Consider the following 21094-nt stretch of genomic DNA (forward strand, 5'->3'; position numbering starts at 1 on the left):
CATGCCGGGCAACAAGCGCCTGAGCGTGCCTCCCTTGTCCTACACTGCAAAAATGGGATTTTTCGGATTCGACTGAGTATCTTGTTCTGAAAATAGTTCCAAATAGAATAATGAAAAAAATCTGAATTATCAGCGTTTTACAATTTACTCCGAATATTTGGCTCTCTGGGCGACCTCTAAACGACCTGCCAATCGACATCAGAAAAGGAACGTTCCCGTTCCCGTTTACGCCTCATGAGCGCGAGGGAGACAGAGCGACGAAAGCGACTCTCGGAATCAGTCCACTGCCCCAATGCCAATGGCAATGTGGATGCGGCTAAGTGTGAAATAAAGAGGCATCAATGGACTGCCACGCATCTGCCGTCATCCGCGATGATGCGACGGTGGTCAGGCGCCTGTCTGCGGACTGGTCCAGTTACCGTCATGCCCCCCCCCCCTCCTCTTTCTTACAGTGGCGGCGCGGGGGCCTCGCCGCCGTCCTCTCGCTGCCAGGCAGCACACTGATTCCGAGAGTCTCGCTCTGTCTCTCTCGCACCCGTACGGGACGCCCCATGAGTGCGAGAGAGACAGAGCGAGGAGCGCGCTGCCCGGCAGGTGCCGCGGCGCCACCTACTCGCAGTGTAGGCACAGTCTCTTCGTTTGCACACGTTCGGCCCTCGTTTTTTGCAGTGGGCCTCCCTTTTCTCGGTACACGACCGTCTACTTATCTTTCTTGCCCTTTAGCGCTAACACCATTCGAAACCCATCCCATGACAACCGAGCATTTTAACAAGAACATGACGTTTATTTTTTTCTGTGACAGTCGACCGAGTGCGCTGCTAAATTAGTCCAAGCTTTCGTTCGATCGGTCGTGGGAGGGCGCGGCGCCGCGTGCCGGCGGCAGTGGCGTGCCTGCAGACTGATTCCGAGAGTCGCTCTGTCTCTCTCGCACTCACGGGGCGTCCCGTACGGGTGCGAGAGAGACAGAGCGACGACTCTCGGAATCAGTGTGCTGCCGCCCGATTCCGCCGTCGCGTCGTCCCCCAGCCCCAGGCCTCCGCGTCGGCCGGTACTTGAACTCGACCTTGGCGGCGACGGGGCGGTCCCGGGGCGCCGCGCCTATGACAGGGCGGGGCGGGGCGGGGCGGGGCGGGGCGGGGCGGGGCGGGGCGGGGCGCCCGTTAGACGTCCGTTTAACGGCCCATTACCGCCCCGGAGACGGACTCCGAACAGACGTCGCGCTGTCACTCTCACACCCCTCCGCCGCGCCCCGTGGGTGCGAGAGAGACAGAGCGACTGGGCGTGTCGACCGAGGAATCAGTTGGCGGCGTTTACCGCGCATCAACCTCCTCGTCGCCTCGGCGCCGCGTCCGCCTGGACGGCCACGACGGCGTCCTGGCGGCCCGAACGACGGCGTCCTCGCCGCCAACGACGCGGCGGATGGCCGGTGCGGGTCAGTGTCAGTGCGGCCGGGACGATCGTTTCGCCGCTCTGTCTCTCTCGCACTCATGGGGCGTCCCGTATAGGTGCGAGAGAGACAGAGCGACACGAAACGACCCCTCGAAATCGCTTGACCGAAACCAGCAGTGCAGACGAAAACAAGTTCAAATCGCTCACTTTTGGCGTCAATTTTATCTCCGAGTTTTTATTTTTGACCTTATTCCGCGCGCTTGAAAAAAAAATTTGCAGTGCGCCTTTTGTTGTTGTTTTTGTTTTTTTTCCCCCGCCTTTTTGGCGCGTCTGATTTACAGTGTCGTTGCTTGCTTCTTGCGTCGCCCTGCGGTCCTCCGCGGCGAAAGGAGATCGGCCGGTCGGCATGACGTCTCAGGGATGCACATCACGCCGAGCCTCTTCCAGTGGCACAGCGGCACTTGCGCGTCGCCACGCGCCGCCTGCACTGCAAAAAAAGGGCCGGAAGACCGGTGGAGGCGGCCCAAACTCTAGACGCGTTGTGAGCTCCAGAGTCGCTTGAAGGGACTCGAACCGAACGTGTGACCCCACCAATGGATTCCTCGTTCGGAGAGCAATCCCATTGGTGGGGTCACACGTTCGGTTCGAGTCCCATTTAGCGACTCTGGAGCACCAAAACGCGTCTAGAGTTTTGGCCGCCTGCGCCGGTCTTCTGGCCCACTGTGCACAGTCAGTTTCCAGCGGCGGGGCGGGCCCGAAAGGCAGACGATCACTTGTGGTCCAGCCGTTAATCGCAATCGCAATCGCAGTGCGCGAGCGAACGCCGGGGAGGTAGGCCGCGGTGAGACACCGCTGCACTGCGAGGCGGCGGTGGCCTACCCTCCAGGCGCTCGTCGGTGTCACCACCACACCATAAGAAGCTGTCGGGAAAAGAAAAAAAATTCCAATGCTAATCGCATTGCAAGGTGTTCCCATTTTCACATTTGGTTATTTTGAAATAGCCATGTATTGGACCGTGCCAGTGCCCGACTATGAGAAAATCCAAAAATTTCAAAGTGCGCATGCGCTAAATTTAAACTAACCAATAGAAAAGAGTTCTGGTCAAACCTGATTCAGTTAACACCATGACCACCTCACTCCATCTCGCGACTTGCAGTGCTCATGTTCGCCAAACGAAAGTCACCCGCGTTCCGAAATCACCCCTCCCGAGTTTATAAAGTTTGTCAAACCAACCATCGTGCTGTTTTTACGTTGAGAGTAAGAACTGTTCTACAGAATTGACGAAAACATGACAAGACAACCGCAGCCTTTAAAAGCATGCCAAACAATCCAACCTCAGCAACAATGGAGGGGCAGTTTCAATGCGCGCCTACTCGTGTTTTCAGCCTCGCGATTTTCGAAAGGGCGCAGACGGCAAGAGAATCGGTGCCAACCCACGAAAATTAATTTGATGCGTCGTATCTGCTACGAACTTTTTAGTAGTGACAGACTTTAAAGATGTTCCAACGTCGGGACACCGTGCAATGCGTCACCATTAGCATTTTCGAATTTCACGGCGTTTTGATTTCTCTTATCGGCGACTTTAAATTTTGACGGGTGGTACGATGGGACCATGCCGTTGCCATGGTGATTTTTTTTCATGTTTTAATCATTTGCTCAGTACACAGATGATTTCTTGTTACTTTGATGAGCCAGGAGGTTTAGTTTTGAGGAGTGCCACATTTTTTATTTGAACTATTTTTTCATATCATGAACGGTTCTCGTTTTCGATTGTTGCAAATTTATGTTTTTCGCGTTTACGGAAAATTTCCACGATGAATTTTCGAAAAAAATTGGAATTTTCGTTTTTTTCATGGTCGAAATAGTTTAGAGTTGTTTATTTGAAAATCGAAGAGGGGGGGGGGGAAGAATCCACGGACCTCGGACAATAGGGGTTCTTGGGAACCCCTAAAAAATTAGCTCGCGTACGAGACCGGTCTGTCCTTTCTGTTGTCTGCTGGCTTCGCCGCGGGTTCTTCGCCCTTTCTGTTTTTGGCGGGGAAAAGGTGGCAGGACTGGGCTGGGGCCGCGGCGGCGGCAGCGGCGGCGGCGATGTGAATTTTACAGTGTCGGCTTTGCGGTCTGGTCCCGCGTGTGCCCTGTGTAGCATCACCTGCGTCGAGTGCCCTCGTCCGTTGTCGCGCGCACGCACACACACGCAACACACAGACATGAACACACACACAAACACACACACACACACACACACACACACACACTGAAAGTGTGAATGGCATAGGGCCGGCGACTGACTGACAGCGGACGGGAGGTGCCTAAAGACGCCCCGGTGCCGCTGCTGCACTGCACAGTGGGCCAGAAGACCGGTGGAGGCGGCCAAAACTCTAGACGCGTTTTGAGCTCCAGAGTCGCTGAATGGGCCTCGAACCGAACGTGTGACCCCACCAATAGATTGCTCTCCGAACGAGGAATCCATTGATGGGGTCACACGTTAAGTTCGAGTCCCATTTAGCGACTCTGGAGCTCAAAACGCGTCTAGAGTTTTGGCCGCCTCCACCGGTCTTCTGGCCCACTGTGCTGCGCTGTACTGCGACTCGGCCGGCGTCACAGTGTACTGTATCGAAATATCGAGCCGATATCGCAACTTCGGTTGCGTGTTCGCTCACCTGTCCTTCCTCGCCTCCAAGGCTGCGCCGGTTTTCTTATTCTCGATTTTACTTTGCTGTGTGTGTCGCGGAAGGGAGGAGGGAGGCATGGAAAGTTTCCGAGTAGGGACATTTCGCCATTCGCGTTGTCCAGTCGGACACAAATCCGTTCGAGTACCCACTTGGTTCTCTCTGACGGACGGCCTGAAAGGACTCGCAGAAGGTTTGGTGCAACTTGCTGTGGAACCACCCGAGCAACGCACGCAGACAGAGAGTCGCGTGTAGCATCACACTGTAAAAGTCAATTGAGAAATTTAACCAAATTGAACGACGTGTCAGCTGAAAATACGGTTTTTCCACATTAGTCACCGTTTTGACCGACTTTGGGCCTAGGTTGGCAGCCCCGTGCTGCGACAGACCACGCGCTCGTCCATTTTGCAGCGCAGGCTCCTCCACTACACCATAAAGCGGCCACTTCTTGTCGCGCCAATTTTTTTTAGCAGTGTAGTCCACTCTGTCCGGCCCGGCCTTTTGGATCCCTAAGAGCGCGTTTCACTTTGTGCGGGGCAGACGAGCGATTCCGGAAACACGTGTCGTCGCTCTGTCTCTCTCGCACTCACGGGGCTCCCCGTAAGGGTGCGAGGGAGACAGAGCGACCGGCCGACAGTGTAGTGGGTGTAGAAGAAGTTGCCTACCTGGCCGCGTGCCCGGGCGCCGCGCCAGAAGGGGAAAGGGGGAGGGGTGTCGGATTAGACAGAAATAAAAACACAAGTGTAAATTAAGGAGTGATTAGTCCGACGCGGCAAAGCGGAAAAAAGGCGTCCAGTAAAAATAGAGCAAGTTTGTGCATTTGGAAAACTGCCACCGCCACTGGAAGTGGCTGCGATGTGGAGGGTCCGGCTCGGGCCGAGGCTGTATTATGGATACTTTCACACCCAGCGGGCTCAGTGGGCCAGAAGGCGGCGCAGGCGGCCAACACTCTAGGCGCGTTTTGAGCTCCAGAGTCGCTGAATGGGACTCGAACCGAACGTGTGACCCCACCAATGGATTCCTCGTTCGGAGAGCAATCCATTGGTGGGGTCACACGTTCGGTTCGAGTCCTGCTTAGCGACTCTGGAGCTCAAAACGCGTCTAGAGTTTTGGCCGCCGCGCTGGTCTTCTGGCCCACCGTGTGACCTCCACACTGCGAAATCCTATCGTCACCTTTCCCGCAGTGTACCCGCCCCGCGCCGCTCCGCTTCTCGAACTTGCGGGCCGTCTTAGACAATCGTCGGCCATTATATTTGAATTACAGGAAGTGACGGCGGCTTATGCACACCAAGTTCGCAGGTGGTGCGCCGTCACTCTGTCTCTCTCGCTCTCGCAGGGCAACAGGCGTGTGTGCGAGGGAGACAGGAACAGGGGCTAATCAGGGGCGTAATAATCCTAGCAGGGCTATCACCTGCAGGGTGCGGCGTGGGCATGATCCCTGAGTCTCCCCCCCCCTCTCTCTCTCCAACCCCTCGAGATAATCCGGCCCGGCGTAGGCCGCGTCCGGTTTCAAACTTGCCACGATAGAAAGTTCCTGCAGTATCATGCACTCATTTGCATTTTTCCCGTTATCTCTGCCCTTTCTTCTCCGTTTTCTCTTTTCCGTTCGCGGAACCCAAAAGACAAAACAAACCGCGCCCGTTTTCTTCTGTTGCGTAGAATCCTGGGGAAATAGCCCGTGCTGTCCTGTCGCACAGTGGACCGGGAGACTGGTGGAGGCGCCCAAGGCACGCGGGGAGGCGGATGGGTGCGAGAGAGACAGAGCGCCGTTCGGAACCGCTCTTCTGCCTGGGTGGCGTTCAAAAAACGGCGGCCTTGCCGGGGCCTTGCGAAGGGCGCCGCACAGTGGCCCAGAAGACCGGTGGAGGCGGCCAAAACTCTAGACGCGTTTTGAGCTCCAGAGTCGCTAAATGGGACTCGAACCGAACGTGTGACCCCACCAATGGATTCCTCGTTCGGAGAGCAATCCATTGGTGGGGTCACACGTTGGGTGCGAGTCCCATTCAGCGACTCTGGAGCTCAAAACGCGTGCGGGATTTTCGCCGCCTCCGCCGGTCTGCTGGCCCACTGCACCCGCCCGGCGGGTAGGCAACCCTTCGCGCCCCATTCGCGCTCCTTGCCTGGATGACCCCCGTCTTCCATTCAAATTGACGTTTGATTGCCCGCTGCGCTGGCTCCGTGGCGCGCGAAGGGTTGCCTGCCTGCCGGGCGTACGTCCCGAAGAGGTCGCATGACACTCGTGCGAGAGAGACAGAGCGGCGAAAACGACTCTCGGAATGAGTCCGCAGGGCCGGCAACGTGACGGACGCCGCCCGACGGCAACAGTGCGGCTGATCGCCGGGCTGGCCAACCTCGCCTCGCGTCGCAGCGCGAAGAGCCGCCAGAATGATCTCCCGCTATTTTTCCGAGCGTGAAATAAGGCTGTTGTGGCGGCAGTGGCGCAGCAGCCGTGCCAGTGTCCATGCTCATGCAGTGCGGCCAAGTTTTTGACAGCCGCCGTCTCTCTCTCTCTCTCTCTCTCTCTCCTCTCTCTCTCTCTCTCTCTCTCCCTCTCTTCCTCTCTCCCTCTCTCCCTCCTCTCTCTCTCTCTCTCCCCTCCTCTCTCTCTCTCTCTCTCTCTCCTCTCTCTCCTCCCTCCCCTTCCTCTCTCTCCCTCTCTTCACTCTCTCCCTCTCTCTCCCTCTCTCTCCCTCTCTCTCTCTCTCTCTCTCTCTCTCTCTCTCTCTCTCCTCTCTCTCTCTCCCCCTCTCTTCCTCTCTCCCTCCCTCTCTCCCTCTCTCCCTCTCTCTCTCTCTCTCTCTCTCTCTCTCTCTCTCTCTCTCTCTCTCTCTCCCTCTCTTCCTCTCTCCCTCTCTCCCTCTCTCTCTCTCTCTCTCTCTCTCTCTCTCTCTCTCTCTCTCTCTCTCTCTCCCTCTCTCTCGTAATGCGCCAAACTTTTGGTGCTCGCGGCCCGCCCGTCTTTATCTGTAAAGTTGGCACGCTTGGCCCGCTAGCCGGCGAGCCGGCCCTGCCCAGGCCTGCCCGGCAGGCTGACAGAAGAATCGCATACATCATCTTTGAATAGCCACCCAGGCTCATTCCTTTCGTCGCTCTGTCTCGCTCGCACCCCCTGCGGGACGCCCCGCGAGTGCGAGAGAGACAGAGCGTAGGCCGGACAGCAGCGGGCACCTGTTGTGTGTTGAGGGCGGGTGCCGCCATGCATGGTGTCACACCGCACCGCTCTCTTCGCGCGGTTTCTTTTCGACACGGAAAATATCGACCTTTTTTTCGGCAAGAATGTTGCCGCACTATGAGCAATCGGGGGTAAGAGGAAGTGTCCGAGGTCGTTCGCAGAAAAAAAAAGAAAAAAATGGAAGCAGGACAAGTTGAATGGGCGCACAGGTGACTTGGGCAGGCGTGCCGCATGATATTTTCCTCGTATTTTCCTCGTTCCTACAAAATAATTACATTATGCAGTCGGCCGAACAAACGTGTTGCCTGTCCAGCCTGTCCGTACTCTCACCAGTTGTGTTTTTTACTCTTTCCCGCGTAATGCAAAAATAGACTCTTCTTCTTCTTCAAAAAAAAAAAAAAAAGAAAACAATTTTTTAAAATGTAAAAATTTATTGGAATCTTTAAAATATTTTTCAATGCAAACTGATTCTGATTTTATGAAAAATATTAAAATGTGTTTTTTTAATCAAATGAATCCTCCTGATGTTTGAAATTTGAAAGCTGTTTTGCTGTCGAGAATCGCAGTGCATTTATGCGGCGTCCTAGGGGCTCGGGCCGGGGAGGGGGGGGGGAGGACGGGGCAGGACGGGGCACTGTTTGGCGGTGACGGCACTCCAGGGTGGCGGGACCAGAGGGGGGGGGGTGAGTTGGTAAAGGGGGAAGCTACAGATAAGGAGGCCGTGCCTCTCGGACTGGCTGGCGCGGGCTGGTGTCTGCCGGGCCGGCCGGCCGAGACGGAGCTCTGCTGTAGCTTCTGCTGCAGTCCTTGTCTCGGTCGGTGCAGCAGGCCGCGCAGCATCAAGCTGTCGAGTGGAAGGCCGCGGGGGCCGAGGCCGGTTTAAATCATGCCGGGCCTAACAGCTCTGGTGATGGTGATGATGACTTTTTTATGATGATGACGATGGTGATGGTGGTGAAGGTGATGGCGATGATGGTGATGGTGATGTTGATGGTGATGATGATGACGATGGTGATGACGATGATCATATGATTCGTGGAGGCCGCTTGAATGGGAAAACGTGCAACTCTATGGTTAAGTTTCAAAAAAAAGGAAAAAAAAAACAAACTAAAACTTGATTTTCCATTGGAAACGCAAACCTTCTCTTTCCGATTCTTCTCCTTCTTCTTAAATCCCTCCCTGTTCTCATTCCGGCTGCTCGAGACAGACAGCCCCGCGAATTATACGGCTCGTTGTTGTCGTCCTTCTCGCTCCCCCGGCGTCCCCGGCGCCGTCTCCCTCCCACCGGAAGGGCTCGGGGTGATCCGGACGCTCTAGCCCGCTCCAGCCGCCGGCCGGACTCGGAAAGCCCCGTGGGCCTCTCTCTCTCTCTCTCTCTCTCTCTCTCTCTCTCTCTCTCTCTCTCTCTCAGACAGACTGGCCGGGGCTCCAGTGAGGCAGTAATGACTGCTGGCCGCCATCCGGCCCACGAGGACCACTTGTAAGAAAACAAAAACAACTAAAACAAAATTTAGTAAAGGGCGATTAAAAGCTGGCGCTACCTTTGTCCCGGAAGGGTCGCCTTGGAAAGGATGCACTGAGCTCGGCCGTGCTTGGCTGTGATTAGACGGGAACGTTCTGCCGTAGGGGAGAGTGTCAGAAAAAACAACATTGTTTTACTAAAAATGGCAATTTTTTAAGTAAAAATTAGTGCAGTTGAACTATTGCTGCGGGATGGCTGTGTAGACCCAGCATGGGGAATGAGTGGGAAAAAGGGGGAAGTGGGGGGAAGTGGGAGGAGGGAAGGATAAGGTTAAAACGGCGTACCCAACGCGCCACCACTGCAATCTCTCGACAAAAAAAAAGCGAAGAAAAAAACCCTTCTTTGCAAAAAGATGCAACCAAGACGTGGCGGAAGGGCCGCTTCGTCGCTACCCAGCGATGCAGCTCATCTACCGCCATTCAGCGAGTCAGACGGACGGACGGACGGACAGACAGGAAGACAGACAGACAGACAGACATCCCTCGCGCGCGGCGTATTGGCGGCAGGCTTGGTGGCACGCGGCTTCTTTTTTCCTCTCTCTCTCTCTCTCTCTCTCTCTCTCTCTCTCTCTCTCTCTCTCTCTCTCTCTCTCTCTCTCTCCACCGGGGCCGCCCCGCCGCACAGTGGGCCAGAAGACCGGTGCAGGCGGACAAAACTCTAGACGCGTTTTTGGCCCCATAGTCGCTATACAGGACTCGAACCGCACGTGTGACCCCCACCAATGGATTCCTCGTTCGGAGAGCAATCCATTGGTGGGGTCACACGTTCGGTTCGAGTCCCATTTAGCGACTCTAGTACTCAAAACGCGTCCGGGATTTTGGCCGCCTCCACCGGTCTTCTGGCCCACTGTGCGCCGTTCCGTGATGGCGGCGTATTCATTGCCACCACAATGCGCGTGACTCTGTACTAACAATGGCCGACGCGAGGCGCGGGAGGCGAGGAGAGGGGCAGCTTTGTCTCCGCGCAGTCATCTCACCGCCCGAGCGCGGACTTCCGCCGTGGCACGCCGTGGCCCCGCACACTGCGAGTCGTTTTCGCCGCTCTGTCTCTCCCGCACCCTTGCGGGACGCCTCATGCTTGCGACAGAGCGACGAAAACGACTCTCGGAATCAGTCTGCCGCGAAGCCTCACCCCCTTCCCTCCCGCTTACTCCTCTTCCTCCCTCCCCTCTCCTCCTTTCCCCTCCCCTCCCCTCCGACGCCCTGGAGGACGACGCGGTGGTGGCAGGGGCGGTGGCAGGGGCGCAGCCCTCGCAGGGGGAATCATGAGCGTATTGTGAAGTTCTGGGGGTCGCCGCCGCGATCGGTTAGGCCTAACTGGTGCCAAATGACGTCGTCGGCCCCGACGGCCGCTCGGCTCGGCTCGGTTCGGCTCGGCTCGGCTCGGCTCGGCTCGTGGGGGCGTCCCGATTTCTACATTATTGTGGGGGAGCTGAGATACTTGACGCGGAGGGGTAGGGTGGTGCCCGGGAGGGGGAAGTGGAAATGAGAAAGAGGACGGTGAGGAGAGAGAGAGAGACAGAGAGAGAGAGAGAGATGGACCACGAATCCCCCCTTCCCTAACCAAGCCGGAGCCAGTGGCATATTAATTCTGTAGATGTAGCCGGCCTTCATCTCTGGTTCTGGCCCGAACTCTTCCCTGCTGCTCACCAGGTTCCTCACCCGGGGGGCTCACCCCACGGTGGGCCAGAAGACCGGTGGAGGCGGCCAAAACTCTACACGCGCTGTGACCTCCAGAGTCGCTAAACAATACTCGAACCGAACGTGTGACCCCACCAATGGATTCCTCGTTCGGAGAGCAGTCCATTGGTGGGGTCACACGTTCGGTTCGAGTCCCATTTAGCGACTCTGGAGCTCAAAACGCGTCCGGGATTTTGACCGCACCGGTCTTCTGGCCCATTGTGGGGCTGCAAGGGACGGGAGTCCGCCTGCGGGTTCGCGCGGCTGGCCCGTGGCGCAGCGGCGCGCGCCGGGTTGCCTACCCTCCGTTTCACAGGCGCTCCCTTCCCGTCGCCATTTTTCCACGTCCCCTCCTGATCGGACCCTATCCCAGCCGCAGATCGGATCCGTGGGCGTGGGCACGCCGTAGGCGTCGAAGCGCGGCGGCCGTGGCCGTCTAAGGTTGGATCCAGATCCTCTCTGGTTGGGTCGCGTCTCGCACGCGTCGCGACAAACTTTGCTGCAATACCGCTCCCAAACTAAGGCGGCTAATCGCACTCCGTAACAAAGGTGTTCTAAAAGAAGGCCCAAAGAGTACCCACCCGTCGACGGAGAACCATTAGCCGCCTTAGATTAGACGCAGTGGCTGCCTAAAGTCAGCCCAAACGACGATTTCTACACATTTGTTACCGTTTCGACAAACTTTGCTGCAATACCGCTCCCAAACTAAGGCCGCTAATCGCACTCCGTAACAAAGGTCTTCTAAAGGAAGGCCCAAAGAGTACCCACCCGTTGAGGGAGAACGATTAGCCGCCCTAGATTAGATGCAGTGGCTGCCTAAAGTCAGACCAAACCACGATTTCTACTCATTTACCTTTTTTTTCTTTTCTTGTCCTTTTTTCTACCAGTGGCGGCACGCCGCGAGCCGCCTCTACAGTGGCGTGGAGCGACCCTAACCTTCAGCCCTGGGCTTCGGCCCGCTAAGCGACTTACCGTGACGTACTCTTGACACAATGACCCGGCTGAGTCCTATTCACTGGCTGGCCAGTCGAAGCGCCCCCTGATTGGTTTGCTGTTGCCGGCCGGGGCGGTCGGACAGGCAGACAGGCAGACAGACAGACCGCCCTTTGGCCTACCCACCTGCAAGGGCAAACAGTCGACGGCGTAAATAAAGGAAGAAGGGCTACCTGCCTAAATCGCTCCTTAAACGCGGTGCATCTTTCATGAGCGGGAATCCATGTCCCACTGTAACTGCCACCCAATCCCCCCTCCCGCTTCGCGTGATGAGGTGGCAGGGGGGCGCACAGTGGGCCAGAAGACCGGTGGAGGCGGCCGAAATCCCGGACGCGTTTTGAGCTTCAGAGTCTAAAATGAGACTCGAACCGAACGTGTGACCCCACCAATGGATTGCATTTGATAAAGTGGTGAAACGGAGAACTGCGCTTGAAGCCGAGCGTAGCAGCCACCACGCTTAGAAAAAAAAGGCGCAAAAGTGCGCTTCAGTTGGACTACAGTGTGCAAGCTGCAAAATTGGGTTCGAGCGAACAAGGCTTTTCAATAGTGTCCTCTTAGTTCGCGAACAGGGCTGCCAACTTCTTTTTCTGGTGTAGGGCGGGACGCGGCCTGAGAGGCCGAGTGAAAGGGTGCGAGGCGGGCAGGGCGGGCGAGGCGAGGGAAAAGCGTTATTGGCAAGTTGTTGAGGGTGGTAGCACTGTCAGCCGACTATTGAGCCTCGTCGACTTCCGCGGCATCAAAGCGCTAGCGGAGCTCCGGGCCGGGGGAGGGGGCGGGCTGGAACACACAGTGGGCCAGAAGACCGGTGGAGGCGGCCAAAACCCCAGACGCGTTTTTAGGTCTAGAGTCGATAAACATGACTCGAACCGGACGTGTGACCCCACCAATGGATTCCTCGTTCGGAGAGCAATCCATTGGTGGGGTCACACGTTCGGTCTGAGCCCCATTTAGCGACTCTGGAGCTCAAAACGCGTCTAAAGTTTTGACCGCATCCACCGGTCTTCTGGCTCGCAGTGCCGCGGGGTCGTTGGGCAAGGCTAGGGCTAGACTAGGTAAAAATATTAAACAAGTAAATGAAAGTTCTTTTTTTCAGGGTTGCAATAATTTTGCTGGTGCCGGTTGGCAACGCTACACTTCTTGGCTTCCCGGGAGTTTCCGGGAAAACCAGGAACCGTTTTTACCGTGTATAGAATATGCTGATTTAATTAAAGCGTAAACACCAGGCTTTCTCTTTGGAAACGACAAATTCCGGATTGTTTTGCTTGGCTGTGAAGTCAGAGTCGTCCCCACGCGAGACAGACTGCCTCGCGAGCGCTTCCCGGACAAGGGGGGGGGGGGGGGGTGCTCCTTCCGTTTTTCGCTCATTGCTCCGTTTTTGCCACAAATTACGAATTCAACACCCGACCGCCCTCTGCCCTGCAGACAAAGAGACCGAGGCGAGCCGAGACGGCGCGCGACGTCTTCCGAGACGACAGTCAACGACCAAAAACGGAGCCCGGCCCAGAACGGATGGATTAACTAATGGAAACGAGATTAAGTCGCAGTTAACCTTGGCGTTGTTTGTCAAATATTTTGGAGGCACCCCGCAGGGCCCGAAGGCGAGAGGAGAGCCATAAATTGCGCAAATGGGGCCTCCGATCTGGTTGCCGTCCCGCATCCATTCCGCGAGGATTAGCCACCCTTGATTACCAGAATAAATTAATTCGCGCCCGATCAAACTCGCAGTGGCGTGTCTAAGCCCGTGAATGGTGGCTCCAGGGACAGGAGACCCACTCTCTCCTCCCCGGCGCCGCACAGTGGGCCAGAAGACCGGTGGAGGCGGTCAAAACCCCGGACGCGTGTTGAGCTCCAGAGTCGCGTAACGGGCCTCGAACCGAACGTGTGACCCCACCAATGGACTGCTCTCCGAACGAGGAATCCATTGGCGGGGTCACACGTTGGGTTCGAGTCCCATTTAGCGACTCTGGTGCTCAAAACGCGTCCGGGATTTTGTGACCGCCTCCACCGGTCTTCTGGCCCACTGTGCGGCAGTTGGCAGTCGAATCTTTCTTCGGCCTGTTTGCTGACCCGTCATCCGCCTTAATCCGAACACCCAATCCGCGCCTCGGGCTTCGGGACGGCCAGCCGAAGTCAGCCGAAGCTGTCCGAAAACGCAGTCAAGGGGAGAAAATTGTCTCAGCCTGTTGAATGGAGAATGGGGCCCGCCCTGCCCTGCCCCGGCGCACGCCAAGAAGACCCAGCCGGTGTCCCGGCCCGCCTTTCGCTGATTGTGGCTCGTATCGAACTAATGGAGGGGGAGGGGGTAAGAAAACAGAGAGGGGGGGGAGGGGTCCCTGTTCGCATTGAAAGCACTGCCACTCCCCGTCAAAGTGGCGCGTAACTTGTCGCCGCGTCGCGCCGCGTCGCGCAGCGTGCACTCACGACGCGGCACTCAATTAGCCTCTCGATTTCACGGGGCACTGTTCAGTTAGCGAGTGGCGGAGCGGAACGCCTTCGCAGCAGGCGCTGCGACCGTGGGACGACTTTCAGCCAACTCGGAGCCTCGAAAAAAATAAAAAAATAAAGACGTGTTGGACTGAGGGACAAGTTTTCCAACGACCTCTCATCTACAACGTCGAAGTCTGGCACTTCCACTTGTCGGTTTCGCGAAGCGTTCGGAGGCGGAGCGCCGCGACGCAGACATGAGCGTTTCCGGGAATCACTTCACCCGTCGCTGCCAACTTTGGTTTGATGAAAAGCCGCTCAGTCTCTGCCGAACACCTAGTGACTTAATCTTTCTCCATCTCCTTGTTTTTTTTGTCGCTTTTGGACCGTTTTCGGAGCCGTTTTAGGGACGTTTTGGGGTCCCCTTGAAGCCAATCTTGGACCGTATTGGAGCCGTTTGAGGGCCGTTTTTGAACTTCGTTTGTGGACGCTTTAGACCGTTATTGGAGCCATTTTGAAGCTGTTTTGGAGCCATTTTCGAGCCGTTTTTGGAGCAGTCCTGTAAAGCCTTCATGGAGCAGTCTGCAAAGTCTTTTGGGAGCAGTCTTTAAAGCCTTTTTAGAGCAGTCTGTAAAGCCGTTTTGGAGCCGTTTTTGAGCTGTTTCTGAATCGTTTTTGGAGCCGTTTTGGTGCCGTTTTGGTGTCGTTTTGGGGTGGTTTCAGGGTCGCTCTCGGGCCGTTTTCGGGCGGGGTGGCTTCCACAACGTGGCACAACGAATCAATCAAAGTTGGAATGAGACGCGAGCACGCTGCCGGAAACGCCGGATGGCCCTGGCGCACATTTCCGCTCACGGCACTCACGTGTCGTGGCACTCCCAAAAATACTCGCCAGGGGCGGCGCTACTCTTGCCTCTCTCGCACCCATGGGGCGTCCTGTACCGGTGCGAGAGAGACAGAGTGACGAAAGCTACTTTGGCAGTGAAGGGCGAACTACGAGCCCAAGTTGCCACAATGGACACCTTTTCCACTTTCCGACGTGAAGACACTTCATGTGTTTCCCATCACCACGCGACCTCTCCTTCTCTTTCGCTCCGTTTTCTCGTTGATCTCTCTCTCTCTCTCTCTCTCTCTCTCTCTCTCTCTCTCTCTCTCTCTCTCTCTCTCTCTCTCTCTCTCTCTCTCTCTCGGCCACTGGCCTGGCCACTGGCCTGGCGCCCCGACGCACCGGGCTGGCTTATAAATATGTCGGTTTATATTCAAATGAAGGGTGGCCGCAAGACAGGGGCGGGTCCCGGCGGGTCCGGAGGGGGCCAGCTGCTCTCTGTCGCTCTGTGTGCCGCCGCATCCAAATGAAATAATAATAATTGTCCCGGGGGAACGAGAGAAATAAAAATGGAACGGCGGCGGCGCGGGGAGTCGAACCCGCGACCTCGACTACACGGTGCTTTGCGCGGTTCATTGTGTCGGCGGGCCATAAATCATGACGGGTCAGTGAGTTTCGACACCGCGTCCCATGGTCTCATCTTGTCGCGATCGGAGGGAGGAGGCTCTGACGGGACGCGGCCTGACGGCTTCGGGAGGGACCCAGCCAGTCCAAGTCTGACGGATATCCATCATGCCGCTGTCTCTCTCGCACTCCTACTCGATGCCCCGAGCGTGCGACAGAGACAGAGCCTTAATCATCGGCCTTCTCAGTGGGCCAGAAGACCGGTGCCAGCGGCCAAAACTCCTAGGCGCGTTTTGAGCTCCAGAGTCCCTAAAGGGGACGCGCACAGAACGTGTGACCCCACCAATGAATTGCTCTTCGAACGAGGAATCCATTGGTGGGATCACACGTTCGGTTTCCGGAGTTTCTCGATGGCTTTTCATTTTGAAGCACTGTACTGTCACGTGCCTGTATTTTCATTGGTACCCGACTCGCTGTCAACAAAGTCGATGCATGGCTGTACTGTCGGGAATTCTGCGCCATCTACCCACTTCTATACACAGCTCACTCACGCAAACACACAGACACACACACACACACACACACACACACACACAGAGAGGCATGCGCGCAAGTCTTCCCGCCCTCCCCCCTCACACACACAGACACGCTCACTCACACAGACACGCCCACACACACACACACACACACACACGCCTACTCACACAGACGCGCACGCGCGCTCTTGGCGCACGCGAGCATACTAACTCCCTGTGGACGAACGTGCCGGCCATGTGAACACTTTCTTGACATTGATTCCGTCTGTTCTGTTTTCCGCGCACATTCCTCTGAACGAAGCACACTTCTCCGCCCGTGGTGGTAGCGTCTCTCTCCGCCCACACACACACACACACACACACACACACACACACACACACACACACACACACACAGAGCTTGTTCTCCGCCTGCTGGTCATGCACGCGAACCAATTGAACCAATGCGCGATGCCGTTCCGTCCTTAGAAACTTCAAACCAAATTTTAAAAATAATGTTTCAAAATTTTGCCATGAATCACAAAAATGTTGGTAGTTGAACTTTGAATTTGCTCCGAATGATTTGGCGACTTCATCAAGGCCTGTCAGTCTGGGCCGTAACCACCCCGGCCCTTCTTGTGCCGGACTCGGCCGAGATGGGATTCCCTCGGCCAGATACAGGCAGCGGGGTGTCACACAACTTAGTGGCCGAGATTGGGAGGGGGGCACAGTGGGCCAGAAGACCGGTAGAGGCGGCCAAGGCTCTAGACGCGTTTTGAGCTCCAGAGATGCTGAACAGGACTCGAACCGAACGTGTGACCCCACCAATGGATTCCTCGTTCGGAGAGCAGTCCATTGGTGGGGTCACACGTTCGGTTCGAATCCCATTCAGCGACTCTGGAGCTCAAAACGCGTCCGGGATTTTGGCCGCCACCACCGGTTTTCTGGCCCACTGTGCTGTGTGCTGGCCAGGGGGAGAAAGATGAAGGGGATGAGGGTGGAGAAGGAGGGAAGGCGACGGCGGGTCGACTTTAAGCCCCACGGAACTAACCGGCCGCTGAGTTGACGTGCTCCCCGCCGTGCACCGCACGCAGACAGGAGTGTGTGTGTGTGTGTGTGTGTGTGTGTGTGTGCGTGTCTTCGAGCTTCCCCTGTGTCTGTGTGTGTGCGTCGACGCGCTTGTGCGTGACCGCGGCCCGTGCATACCCTACCTGGGGTCGGATTTCGGGCTTCGGGCGTCTGTCTGCTTCTGTTTTGCCGGTGTGGGCCGTCAGGCCGTTTCGTGACCTGCCTGACCCGGCCTCGCCGTGTGTTTAAGATAGAGGGGAACCAAACGCCAAATGAGGGCACACTGCTTCATTTCAACAGAGTTACTTTTAATTTCGCTCTGCTGGCCAAATTCTCATGCCATTTGAAAGTTTTGAATGAAGGAAAGAATTACCCAGGCAATGTGATGCTCTATTGAGATCGCTTATGGTGGAATCTAGACAGTGTGGAGCAAAACGGACAATATTTTCAAAAACAAATTGAAATGCACGACCGTCCGATTGCGCTCTGCTTTGCGGCGACTTGGCGTGCAATCACCCGATAGGTGACTGGCGAGACGACCCACCCCAGGGCCGCCTCGCGTCGTCATGGGGACAACGAAATCAATCAGTAATCGTCCCCGAGAGTATAATGGTAGTTCCGTGGCGGAGCGGGGCGGGGCGGGGCAAAGGCAAGGGGGTTGAAATGGAAGTGGCGCCAAGAGCGTCCCCCTCCCCTCCCCTCCCCTCCCCTCCCCTCCCCTCCCCTCCCCTCCCCTCCCAGACGCGCCTTGAAGCGTCCTCGGGTCCTGGCTGTCCTGCAGACTGATTCCGGGAGTCTCCTTCCTCGCTCTGTCTCTCTCGCACCCGCAGGCAAGGCCCCGTGAGTGCGAGAGAGACAGAGCGACGAAAGCGACTCTCGGAATGAGTCTGCTGGCGGTCCCGGCGGACCCCAATGAGTAAGAGAGCGGATTGTAATGGGTCTGGAAGGGGAAAAAAGGCTCCGAACTCTGCATGCGTGGCGTACAAAAAAACAACAAAAAAACAAACAAACAACAAAACAAACACCGTGGTAGTTTTCATTCGTGTTTCGAAAGTTTGAGAATGAAACGGATCGAAAGGACCTTTTTCTCCTGTTATGACTTTGGATCATCTACCTATCAACCTGGTCGACTGAGATGCAGGTCAACACCCCTTCGGTGGCTGAAATAGTCGTTTTTAGACATGCTTTGGGACAAAGCGTCGCTCCCTTAATTCCCAGCGAATGAGCGAAAATGAAGCCATTTAGAGTGGCGCGGCAAGGTGCCTAAAAGACGGAGTACTCTCCGAGGGGCTCCACTGTGGGGCCTCCACTGTGGGGCCTCCACCGCGCGCCTCACAGCGATGGGCGCTGGAGCGCGAGACTGCAGCGGGCTGCGTTCGAACGGCCTCGCTCTGTCTCTCTCGCACTCGTGGGGCGATGCGGCGGGGTGCGAGAGAGACGGAGAGCACCGTTCAAACGCAGCCTGCAGGTGGGCCAAATGTCGCCCCTCGCGTGGAAATCGGAGAGAAATTGACGCAAATGGACGTGGAGGCTGCCGAGAGAGAGAGAGAAAGATAGAGAGAGGCATAAAAGCGAAGCCATGCTCGGGGCTTTCTCCTCACATAATTTTATCACACTGGAACGGTTTCACCTCGCCACACGTATTTTTTTTTCTCTCTCTCGTTCCCCTCCGACTCGTCGTCGCGTCGTCCTTCCGAGAGTCGCTCTGTCTCTCTCGCACCTACACGGGACGCCCCATGAGTGCGAGAGAGACAGAGCGACGAGGACGACTCTCGGAATGAGTCTGCGGCTGAGCTGCGGAGCCCCTGCCAATGGCGGGGTAGGCAACACGACCAACGCGCCTGCGCTCCGGAGAGAACAGTTGCCTACCCGCGGGCGTCAGGCTGCTGCCGCAGTTGCCTCACGACTGCCTGTCTGTCCGTCCGTCCGTCCGTCTGTCTGTCTGTCTGTCTGTCTGTCTGTCTGTCTGTCTGTCTGTCTGTCCGTCTCGTCTGTCTGTCTGTCTGTCTGTCTGTCTGTCTGTCTGTCTGTCCGTCCGTGCGCGTGCGTCCCAGCCACTTTGCCGCTGGGCCGGTCCTCGGTTTCTTCAGCCTGCTTCAGCCCCTCGACGCACTACTCCACTCTAGGCCGCTCGAAGGTCGCTTCCGAGTAAGCTGGCCCTCAAGGCCTTGGCTCAGCTTGGCCCAGCTTGGCCGGCTGGTGGTAGCGCCAGTTCGCACGCCGCCCGTCGCTACATTGTTGGCCGGCATAGAGTGCGCCACTGAGCCTTGTCGCTCTGTCTCTCTCGCACTCACGGGGCGTCCCGCATGGGAGCGAGAGAGTCAGACTCTCGAAACGAGACTGGCCCTGACCTGCTGTCGGCCTGAAAGCGCTTCAAAGAGCCCGCCGTCGGAAAGTCCGCGCCCAGCGCACCAAGCGCACCCAGCGTACCGACACCAAGCGTTGTGGAGGTGCGGGCGGTGCGGGTGCCTGGATTATTGCCCGAGTGCGTTGTGTTTTCCTGAAAGCCTTTCAGCGCAACAATGCCAGTGTCTGGCCTGACTAGCCTTACCCGACTACTCTCTTTCTCCGTCTGTCTGTCTGTCTGTCTGTCTGTCTGTCTTTCTTTCTCTCTGTTTCTCTCTCTCTCTCTCTCTTCTCTCTCTCTCTCTCTCTCTCTCTCCCTCTCAGGCTGGCGGGTTCCAGTTCAGTTCTGGTGCGAAATGTTTTCGTTCGTAATATGAAACTCACGGTTTGACCTTGAAACCGGAAACGTCGTTCCCGAGCGGCAATGCAACCGTCTCGCCGCCGTCTCAAACATTGTATTGTTATAAAGCTGGTTACAAAAAAAAAAACAAAAAAAAAACAAAGCGGTACCAGTGACTTCCAAAATGTTTCCGGGTTCACACGCGTTAGCTTTTTTAACGTACGTAGCTGAAAAAGTCGAAAAAAAAAGATCCGCAAAATCGGCGTTGCGTAGTCACTAGCGGTCGAAATGAGGCGGGGGAAAGTCAATGTCCACGGGCCGCGGGCCGCGACGCCTCAATGGAGGAGTAAAAAAAAGGAGAAAAAAAAGAAGGATAAAAGGGAAGGGAACCTGGAGCAGTTAGTTGGCCAAGTTGGCCAGTAAATGTCCAGCAGCGTTGGCCAACTTTTTCCGTGGTGATCCGCGACCGCCTTGCCTCGCCTCGCCTCGACGGCTAGCGGTGCAGCAACCGCCGCGCCTCCCACAGTGTCGCGTCAATGTTTTAACAGTCAAATTGTCGTCGCGGAGCGGACAGTTTCAGGCCGAAACCGAAGCCGCCTTCACGCTCTCTCTCTCTCTCTCCCCCTCTCTCTCTCTCCCCCGCCCCCCCTCTCTCTCTCTCTCTCTCTCTCTCTCTCTCTCTCTCTCTCTCTCTCTCCCCCCCCCCTCTCTCTCTCTCCCCCCCTCTCTCCCTCTCTCCCTCTCTCTCTCTCTCTCTCTCTCTCTCTCTCTCTCTCTCTCGGAATCAAACGGCAGTGGGGTGCCGTCAGTCGCACGGCCCGTCCGGCCCGCTTGTCCGCCTGCAGACGGCAGCGCGCCGCAGATGGGAGCGTGGTGCGGCCTTTTGCCGCCAGGGGCGGGGCGGGGCGGGGCGGGGCGCGGGGCGGGGGCGGGGCGGGGCGGGGCCAAAAGGCTCTATCTCGCGGTGCCCGCGGTGTCCCGGCATCATTTGGGAACGCACTCTAATGGCGAGCACATGCCTGCAGAGGTGGAGGGGCGGGGCGTCCTTTACAGCAAAATGACATTGCGGAATTCCTAACGCGTTTGCGACATAAAAATCGGCCGGCGCGCGCGAGGCATCCTAAGGGGCGGGCCAACAGGGCCAACGCGAAGGAGGCAGGGCCTGGCAGGGCCTGGCGGGCGGGGAGGTGTGTGAAGACGTCCTGGACCCCTTTCAGGCCCGAGCCCTGCCGCCCTGCCGCCCTGCCGCCGTGCTTGCATGGGGAGGGGCTGGGATGGGCCGAGGGGGAGCTTGACTGAAACACTTTGCCTCCCGTGTGACCCCGCAGTCAGTGCCTTGAGTGTTCCCGCCGCCACGATGCGCGCGTGCCAGCACACTGTCGCTCTGTCTCTCTCGCGCCTGCAAGCAACGCCCCAGGAGTGCGAGAGAGACAGAGCGACGAGTCAGCCTGCAGAAGCACACATTTTTGCACAGCCCTTTTTTTACCACCCTCCTCTGTCTCTGCACCATGCTTAATTCTCACTATT

This window comes from Thrips palmi, unplaced genomic scaffold (genome assembly GCF_012932325.1).
Source record: "Thrips palmi isolate BJ-2018 unplaced genomic scaffold, TpBJ-2018v1 HiC_scaffold_18, whole genome shotgun sequence".
In the NCBI taxonomy this organism is placed as follows: Eukaryota; Metazoa; Arthropoda; class Insecta; order Thysanoptera; family Thripidae; genus Thrips; species Thrips palmi.